Below are 10,402 nucleotides of genomic sequence, written 5' to 3' on the forward strand. Positions count from 1 at the left end.
TACTTATTGCTAAGCATCCAAAATGTCTTCCAGGAGACTAAAACCCTTTTTCAAAACCAGAAAAATCCTATATTATTTCAGTTTTCATTCCTTTCTCAATTAGCCAACCACTTACTTTAATTTGAATACGACAAAAATTTTCTGTCTCATTTAATCGGTTAAGATAATATTTGATCATAAGAGTTACGTATTTTAATAACTAAATCAACATAAGTTCGGTGCATGTGTGAGGTTGTAGTCAAGGAAAATTAATATAGTCCCGTTGCATGGCGTCGAGGATGAGTTTGACCTTCTCCTCTCTGTTTACTAATAAGCATCGAATACTCTGGTGGTGATACCCACCCTACCCATGACAAGCCAAATCTTACTGAGAAGTTATGTTGTGAGGGCTGCGACAAGCAGTGTATGTTGAGGGGTGGGGAGCCATTGGCAGCATGCGCAGCAACTCAAACCAACTATAACTAACGTTATGCCTTCTGACCTGGAGAAGTATCTAAAGAAAATGGATGGACACCAGTCCGAAATGTTATGACTGTTCGAAAATACCACTTGGTGTAACACTATTCATCGAGTGTCGTTGCAGTTTTTGAAGATATTGAAATCTTTGAAAAATCTAAAATGAATCTAGTCATGTTTCCTAAGGAGGTAAAGAAAGTACGGCTTTTGGCGCATGTAGTATCATTGATGTTTTCTTATCAGTACTTTTAAAAGCACTAGTAGCTATATAGGGCTAACAGCTGCTACGAATGAGATCTTTCCTAGGCAGGTAAGCGTACATTCTGTGGAAATTTTTGAGATATTTTTTATACTTTGGGACACTTATCTCGACGTCTCCACACTTGTTCATCCCTTTCGGTGGTTGCAATTGACTTTGAGCGTCTGGAGCTTCATTGACAATGATTGCCATTCCCTCGAGCTGGTGCACCTCGATGTGGCAGTGAAGAAATCAGTAACCAGGCTTATCGGAGAGGAAATTGATAACGACGTATCCTCCAGCAGGGACCATAACTGTGTCCTTTGTGATCGTAAAGGAATCTATAGAGAAGGACATGTTTCTATTCCACGATGGTCTGGTACATTCTTCCTTGTCGCAGTTCTCTTTGATGCAGTTAACATCATCGCAGAATATATCACTGTTGTGTTTAGCAATAAAACCATTTTCATTGTCATACTGTGGATATCCGACGGCAACAACATGAAATGAATGGCCATGAAGGTGAATTTGATGAGCACTGTGAAAATTCCAATTGTTGAAAACACGAATTGAACGGTTTCCTGAGATGGAATGTTTATCACATGCACACATGAGCAATTAGGTGTTGATGGGTTGCAGTCGGAATTAAGGTCACAAATATTGTCCTTTTTTTGAAACTCTTCATTTTGGGTTAGAGGAGGAAAGGAGGGAAGAATGAAATTGCGCCCATTCACTGCACTAGTTTAAGAGTCACCCTCGAAATTGAAGTTGATGAAATGTCGACATTTTGGACATTGCCAGGGAGTTTTAGGGATTGCATTTGGAAGTTTTTCACATGGAGTTGGCTCAAGTAAACCTAAGTGTTGAACATTAACACAGGTAATATTATAAAGTGGGTCGAATTTCTCAAATGGGCAGTTCACTGCTTTGCATGGATCGTCGGCGGAGCACTGTCTGACAGGAAAACTGTTTTTTTTATATCTTCGTATTTTGACGACGGTACATTAGCGTTCGGATCCGCCGAGTCTCCATCCTGTTCGTAGTGTAAAATAGCTTCTGCCACATGTCCTAGTGACTTGTATGGTGGCCCTTGGCCATTCTGATCAATCTCCAGAGTCTCTGTACGCATCCAGTAGTCTTTTCTTGTGTTTGATGCGTCGAGTAGAAAGTCAAACCTCTCTCCTGTATGGATGATGATGTAATCAACGTCTTCCACAGGCTGAATCCAGTAACCGTCAGTGCCCACCACAGACAGCTTATGACCGTCAATGGAAAATTTGTAAGCATACAGATTCTGGGCTCCAATAAGCCGAAAGCGATATATCATACGGCCTGAACAGTAAATATACTCAGTTTTGTTTTGATGTATGGAACATCATTATTCCTGCCTTTTCCATTTATAATTCCAGAAAAATACGGGACAAGTCCAACCTCTGCTCCTTCATAACGACTTGTGAACTCATACAGCTGTAAATCAGCTTTAGTTGGCACCCCACCAAGCGGCTTGCCTGGATAAAAGCCCAAATTAGCGTGAATCTGTGTGAACAGGTCCAAGGATGCCTCATGTTGCCAGTCTAGAGGCGTTAAGGTGTGCTGATCTGGAAGATCTAAAAAATTTGCCCAACCTTTTCAATTTACTTCGGATCTGGGTCATTTTATCGGGGCGTTCTTTTACCATACGTCCACCAAAGAGGCCATCTGTTCTTTGAGCACCACTATGAGAGTGGTACCAAAACGTGCCAGCAGGTTCAGCTTTGTACACATATGTCAAGGTCGATGATGGTGCTGTCTGACACTGAGTTACTTGCCCAACGTCATCCATCCAAGGTGTTCCTCTCTGATGCATCCCATGCCAGTGAATGGAAATATCCTCAGTGGTGAGTTTGTTTTGAACACGAACCTCAACAGTTTGTCCTTCGTGAACAATCAAGGTAGGTCCAGGAATTTGTCCATTGACGGCTATTGCCAAACGGTACGTTTTTACCATCAACAAACTGGGGATTCGTGCACTTGGCGCTTTCCTGGGTTGAACATGTTCTATTATATTGGAGTGGAGTACGTGACCCGTCGTCTCCAAAATAATAAATCACTCCCTGGGATCCTCGCATCATTAATCCTGTGGGTTCATCCACTATTAACTTTTGATAGCTGGTGAAGGTTCGAATTTCTTCAACTTCAAGGTTAAATTTACAAACTCGTGCCTGTTTCATGCATTCGCATGTTGGATTGCCGTATTCACAGTCGAGGGTCTCTTGATTTACCCAGTTCAGTTTGATTTCATCGATATCGAACCCTCTAAGCCACTTGTTGAGGTTTGGATCACTTGTCAGGTCCATGTACTGCTCCAAACCAGTTTTGGCAGAAGTGCGAATGGATGATATGTACCAATCGTCATATTGGTGACTACTAGCTTTTAAGCGGATTTCAGTAATGTCATATAACGAAACGCACCTTGTGGTTCCAAACCGGCTGGCAAAGTTCAGCTCTCGCATATAGGATTGCCCTCTTTCGATAGGTCCTTCAAGTTCGGCCTGAAATATTTGGTTGTTTGATAACGTGAGAACTATCCAGTGACTCATATACTTATAGTACGAATATGACGAATCAGCTCCAACTTTAGCACCCGTCATTGCATCTACACGTATGTACGTGATACAGGATCCTTCGACAGCATTGGTGAGGAGGAACTTTTCGGTATTGTATGGGTAAAGGCATCCTTTACCGCTCACCACCCACATACTAAAGCCTGGATCAGTGGTCAGCTCAGTGAAGAATTCGTGCGATCCCGCGGTGTAGGTGTTGATAGATGCAACGTACCATCCATCCTCTCCACGAGCCTCGAGATAAACTTTGTTTATGTCTCTACGGGTGCAGCTGAGATGCAGCGTGAAATCAGTGTTGGCGTACAATTCAATAAAGTATTCATAACCTTGGTATTTGTCGTATTTTAGCTCCGCACGATACTCCCCGCCATTTTTTAGAACGATCGACAATCGTGGATTTGCACCATGGCTAGAACTTTGACCTTCTCCAGAACGTAATGGATCGTGACCAGTCCTCACTGTCACTTTTACAACTTCAATGAGCTTTGGGGCAGCATTGGTGAGGAGGTGCTTTTTGGTATTGTATGGGTAAAGGTCTTCTTCACCGCCGCCCACCCACAAACCAAAACTTGGATCAGTGGTCAGCCTTGTGAAGAAATTGTTCGATCCTGCAGTGTAGGTTTCGATAGATGCAACGTACCACCCATCCCCTCGTCGAGCCTCGGTGCAAACTTTGTCTATGTCTCCGTGGGTACAGATGAGTTGCGGAGTGAAATCAGTTTTGGATCTTAATATAATCTTTTTTTTTACTTGCGTCCTTTTCGGTTTTTAACTTTGCTCGATATTCCCTGCCATTCTTCAGAACGATCAACAGTTGTGGATTTGCACCATAGCTTGAACTTTGACCTTTTCCAGAACTTAGCAGATCATAATCAATCTTTGCTTCAACTTTTACAACTTTAATGAACCCTTTGAAGAAAGACTATGCGAAAATTATTTGGTTACGTAGTTAAAAAAAGAAAGAACTTAGCGTTCTGTTAATCAGAAGCCGGGACCGGGCATTTCGAAAGAAGAATTTAGAGACCTAACTACTGGAAATGAACTAGGTCGTTCAATCGATAAGAGGGGGTAAGTTTCTTGTAAAGAAAATTAAGACCGTTTATACATATTTAATTTTTTGTGTACGCCCCTACAGCATAGTGTGCTTTTTGTTGTGGTTTTGTTTAAAACCCTAAGCCTTATGTTCTAGTGTTTTGTATTTCGCATATCTCCCTCAGCATTCGGTAAGTTTTTGTCTGCTCGTATCTTTGTATTGATTTTCCCGTCTTTATTTTTGTTAGCATATTCTGTAAATGTCTTTTTTTTGGTGGTTTTCAGCACTTTACTTTCTCTTAGCATTAACATATTGGTAAAAAAGTGTTTTTAATTGAAGCGGGCCCTTGCCTATTCAGTGAGGTTATTCTGACTTGAATTGTTTGTAGTAGACTAGAATTGTTATTGACTGAAAAAAAAAAAAAAACAGTCAATAGCAGGGGTCTAGCGAGTCCGGAATGGGAGTGAGCATGCGCAGTTAAAGTGGAAGGTCTTCGATTTGAATGTATAGGGGCCCTCTACTTAAAAATAGTTCAAGGTAGTATTCTAGTGGTACAAGACATTTTCAGTCAATTTAGGCTTCTTGGTATTTTTCGGTGTAGGTTTCTATTAAAACTGTTTTCTAGTGACTTGCCTGATCGACCATTTCATCTAGCTTTCAACCGGGTTTAAAAGGCTTCAAACGTTTCACATGCAGAAAACGGTTTAAGTGTCATTGAATAAGGAACGTCCATCGAATCAACTACGCAGCTGTCTTCGATTTTCCAATATTTTGTCACGTATAGTAATTTTCAAAGCTTTGGAGTGTGGGAAAAATAAGTAGGAGGGCGCAAGTACCATTCTGACTCTCAGGTCCCACATCCTCGTCTTTTTACCTCTTATTTTTCTATAGGGTCACTAATTTTGATCAGCGGGGGGCGGCTTTCAAGCGCGCTCTAATATCCCGGGAAATACGGGAGATAACCCTGTCCATGTATTGAGTTGTCTATTTTCTATATTTAGACAGGCTGGCCCAGTTCAGCTATTAAAGCTGGTTTGAATGTGGCCGTTAATGACAATAACAAGGCCAGACCACAACAGTGGGAGCTAGGTTCCCTATTCTTTGCGAATAGTGCGCGGGTTCTTAAAAGTCTGTTGCTAACTTCTAAAGAGAAGAGCAATAGACGGACCTACGGTTTATCTTCTTTATTCGAGAAGACTAGGATGTCTAACAATCAGCGAATGTCAATGGAAAGTCAGCACATTTTCCTCAGTTAGGACCCTGAGTGATGGTCTTGTCTAAACGTTGCTCAATAATCTACTCACCATTTTCAGGAGTCTGGGAATCCATCTCAGAAAATATCCTTGAATTCTCAAAAATCTCTCTGGCTTCATCTAAGGAGATGAACAATCATGATAGTGAATCTTTCTTAAAGAAGATGGAATCCAAAGACTTGTACTTAAGGATTAGTACAAACAGATAAAACTAAATTCTAACGCAACAATGATGGAAGACAAAGTAACAGCTATATTTAGTGACAAAAGTAGTTAGTACCCTTCCCCTATAGGGTGGTTGACACTCCTCCACTCAACTTAATTATCAGTAATCTAGTGCTTCAAGTAACTTCAAAATTCCCCTTCATTCCCCCCTCCCCCCCTAAAAAGCAGTGGTTCCAGATGCTCCCAGAAATGAGTGACTACACCAAATCGAGTTGAAATGGGGGAGAGGGGAAGATTGGCGGTAAGACTTTTGCCACTCGTAGGTTTCATTGTTTCATTTTGAAAACCTAGTTGTAGTAGTAATGCTATTGTGTCTAAAGATGTTTAATGATGAAGTGCATTATGTTACTCGGTCATCTGTTCTTTTTACCAAACTACAGTAGCAGAATTCAGAACGACAGCGGAATTCCCGAATATGAAAACTTTGGGGCTCGGATTTTTCTATTACACTAACAATTGTTTCATCTTTACATGCTCACTTTGGAGGTTGGTTGGCCGCATCTTGATATGCTTTAATGTGACAGCGTGATGCCGTTAGTGAGTTTCACAGGCGCTTACCAATACTTGGCTGTTTAGCCGCGCGATGCGGTTCCAGTCGAGGCCCACAAATTGACCCTTGCTCACCATCGAGTCTCTTTTAAAAAATAGAGTCAAAATTACATGGAACAAGAAATGCTCATGGAACAAGAAAGGAATTTAGGAATTTAATTTTTTCGCCACGGGAATGGCAGGAGAAATAAACAGAACTTTCGTCCCAATTGACACCTAACTCCTTTGTACCCACCATCCCACCCCAGGGGAGGACATCTATCACACAGTAATCTCGTGCAGGCGAAATCAACGTCTCCTACCCCAACCCTGCAGGAGTACCGGTTTTATTCTTCCTTATCCGAGAAGACTAGAACATCTATCCATTTCTTGATATTATAGAAAGGTAGCAAATTTTCCTCAGTTATTTTAAGACCATGAGTGTTGGTCCGGCCGGGGCTCGAACCCGCGACCTCCCGTACAACACAGTCTGGCGCTCTAACCAATTGAGCTAAACCCAGCATGGTACAAGGATAACAATAGTCTAAAAAATGTCTTCTTAATCAGTGTACTTACCTCTATCACGAAATTTGAAATTCTGCGCAGGAAATCCCTTTGAATTTTCGAGATCTTTTGTAGGTATATGTAAGGAGAAAAAAAAATTACTTACTCATTTAACAACACCGAAGCAAAATTACTGAGAGGAAAACAAAAACTTTTAAACAGCTGGGTGCTAAAAACTGCAAAAACATCTCTTAATTACTGCCGGTTAAAGTATGACATCATGGTAAGGCGAAAAATATCGTAGGTAAGTAACTTTATTACGCGATCCTTGGCGCACGCAAAACACAACTGTTTCCTCCGAAAAAGAGTAAAAAGAAAAATAGCAATCTAAACAATCCCATCACTGCGTGTGCACTGCTGTCGACCCAGGCTAGCACTCTTTTTCAAGAGGCATTGAAAGCAAACATACCAAACCCTTCCTCGACATTTTCCGCTATTCCATCCTCTGCGTCCTTTTCCTCCTTTTCCTCAAGGTAACGTGGGAAATCTTTAAGATAAAGTGAGTCAATGTTTAAATTAGAACCTTCTGACCGACGTAGGAAGACAAGTTGTTACAACCGTACCACCTTCTTAAGATTTTTCTTCTTAAATCTAAGTACATTGCAAAGTTAACTGGCTAACAGGAAAAGGTTGAGGAAAAATAAGGTTCTTCAAGGTCAGAGAAAGGTGAGGAATTTCATTTCCAGTTAGGGAAAATGTACGTCTTTTAAAGAAATTGGGGAGAGCGAAATTTCAAATACGAAGTCTTTCATCTAGTTTTGGCCCCGTCAAAAGATGGTGACAATCAACTTTTTGTTATGTTGATGTTGCACGTGTACATTGTTTAATGCAGTTGAAGGATTCTTGACCAGCATGTCCTTTCCCTTTGCGATGCAAGTTCAAGTTGGTTTGTGAATAAAATCCAACTTTCTCTTTTTCCTCTATTTTCTGATCGACATGTTTACTTTTCGATACATTTCACGGTCATGAAAGATGTTGGATCATTGGAATATTGTTTAATGAGAATTTTGTTAGATGAAATATTTCAACATGTTGAAATGGTCAAGCTAGATTAAATAGTTCAGCTTGTTAAAAAAGTCAAGCTAGATGAAATAGTTCAACTGGTTAAAATGGTCAAACTAGCAGAAATAGTTCATGATCAACTGGTTAAAATGCTCAACCTAGCTGGAACAGTTCAACTGCTCAGAGTGGTCAAACAATATGAAATGATTCAACTGGTTGAAATGGTCAAACTAGATGACATAGTTCAACTGATTAAAATGGTCAAATTAGATGAAACAGTCCATCTGGTTAAAATGGCGAAACTAGATGAAATAGTTCAACTGGTTAAAATGGTCAAACTAGATGAAATAGTTCAACTGATGAATAGGGCCAAACTAGATGTATTATGCACTATTGTTTAAGTTTATGAAGGCCATTATCTGGAACGGAATATGCCCGACCAACACTCAGCAATTAAGCCCCGGCCGGACCAACACTCAAGGTCTTAAAATAATTGAGAAGAATATGTTGCCTTTCTATAACATCAAGAAATGGTTTAGATATTCTAGTCTTCTCGGATAGGGACGAATAAATGGAGGTCCCGTCTCCTGCAGGGTTAGGGGTAGGAGACGTTAATTTCCCACGCACGGGATTACTGTGAGTTGGATGTCCTCCCCTGGGGTGGGATGGGTGGGTTGTTGTCGTGCGTTTCATACATGAGCCTCTGGCTTGGGCAATATGGGTAACCAAGCCACACGTGAAGACATTAAAACTTTGATTACTATTACTTTTACTATTGTTTGTGAAATTGTTGATCAGTTGGTCACAGGAATTTCACGTTTGTCAGGAGAGAGTCAGAGAGTTTCACAAACTTAGGACTGTGGTAACCAAGGTGGAAAATTGAGATTTTCATGTTGGGGCCGAAAGGGTAAGCGTAATTTATGTTCTCTGCGCTGTTCTCCATACATTTCTTAAGGTGCTGACAAGGAGAATTTGTTTAACAATCCAGAGCTTCTTCAGTTGATGATCAATTCCTCTATTACTCTTGTGACCTTAATGTGTGATTCATGGCTGATGTTCTAAGGAGAAATTGTATGCTAGTCCATAGAATTGACAATTAGATCTTGAGTATGGAAGAGTGAAACAAATTGCCCAGGGAGGGAAGCTCACAGTTCGCATCTCACAGTTAGCATCTCGTAACAGATGATGTCCGCTAACAATTATCCGTACCTCTTTTTGCGCTAAAAAGAGGCTATTGTACTTTTTTAACCGTAAGTTGGACGAAAATTTAACCCGTGATCCGTGTGGAGAATCATTTGAATAAGCTTACCCATATATCGTCAATTGTGTTCTTCTTCTCCAAGATCTATCTGGACCTCAAAGAAATTAGCTGAAAAAGAGAATAATAATTTTATTAGCTTTGTTCCGCAGAGATTTGAGACATAACAGTTAAGTTGCAAGATGCATTTTATAGCAATCAGATTCTTCCCAGCGAGCCATTACAGATGAATTAAGTTGGAGGTGTACAATTCGTTTCATGTTATGGCGGCCATTTTGAAAACACTTGAGCAGGAGTGCGGAACGAGTTGCGCAAGGGTCTGCCACGGTTGAAAAAGTATATCTCGGGCATATTCCGAACATATTCCGGGGAGAACAACACCTGGTAATGTTTCCGAAGAATACTCTCTCCCAGAATCTCGTTAAAACCGTTTAGCTTAAGGATATTTTGTTTTCAAAATTGTCGACCCAAACACACACAACTCGAGTTAAGTTTATTTTTTATCCATACGATGATATAAATCACCGGGAAGGGGGTGTGGATTTTGGAAGGGATCACATGGTTCTGAGGGGGAGCGGAGGGGGAGGGGGAGGGAATCAGTCGTCTCTAGTAGAAAGGGGAAACATTTAAATATCATTAGAAGATACATACATACCTACATACATACATACCAAGGTTAATTATACCACTCCCCATAGGGGCTTTTCAGGGCCAACACCCATCCATCCCACCCAGGGGAGGACATCCACCACACAGTAATCTCGTGCGTGGGAATTTAACGTCTCCTACCCATAACCCTACCAGGAGACGGGGCCTACGGTTTATTGATTCGGTTTATCCCTGAAGATAGAAAATCTATCCATTTCTTGATTATAGAAAGGTAGCAAACTCTCCTCACTTATTTTGATACCATGAGTATTGGTCCGGCCGGAGCTCGAACCCTCGACCTCCCGCACGACACAATCTGGCGCTTTAACCAATTGACTGTTTCGAGGCGGTTAGAGTAATTCAGAAACTTATGGGGATCAGGTAAATCTTAATGTGTCACACAAAAAAAAAAATCCTGCAGGCCCCCTCCCCCCCCCCGTCCCTTAGATGTAAGAGCTTCATGTATCCCATATGTTTTTCTTTGAATAAAATAAGTGGAAAAAAAAAAGCATGACCAAACTTTTTACCTGATACAAAGCATTCTATGACATACAACGTTAAGAAAGCAAACGGTAAAACTGCAAGATTCTTCAT

At 40.9% G+C, this 10,402-nt stretch overlaps 1 pseudogene; it reads right to left on the bottom strand.

Annotated features, from left to right (window-relative positions):
• Positions 1 to 730: 730 nt before the first annotated feature.
• On the bottom strand, positions 731 to 10,402 carry LOC111324878 (uncharacterized; annotated as a pseudogene).

The sequence above is a fragment of the Stylophora pistillata genome, chromosome 5, assembly GCF_964205215.1.
Source record: "Stylophora pistillata chromosome 5, jaStyPist1.2, whole genome shotgun sequence".
NCBI lineage: Eukaryota > Metazoa > Cnidaria > Anthozoa > Scleractinia > Pocilloporidae > Stylophora > Stylophora pistillata.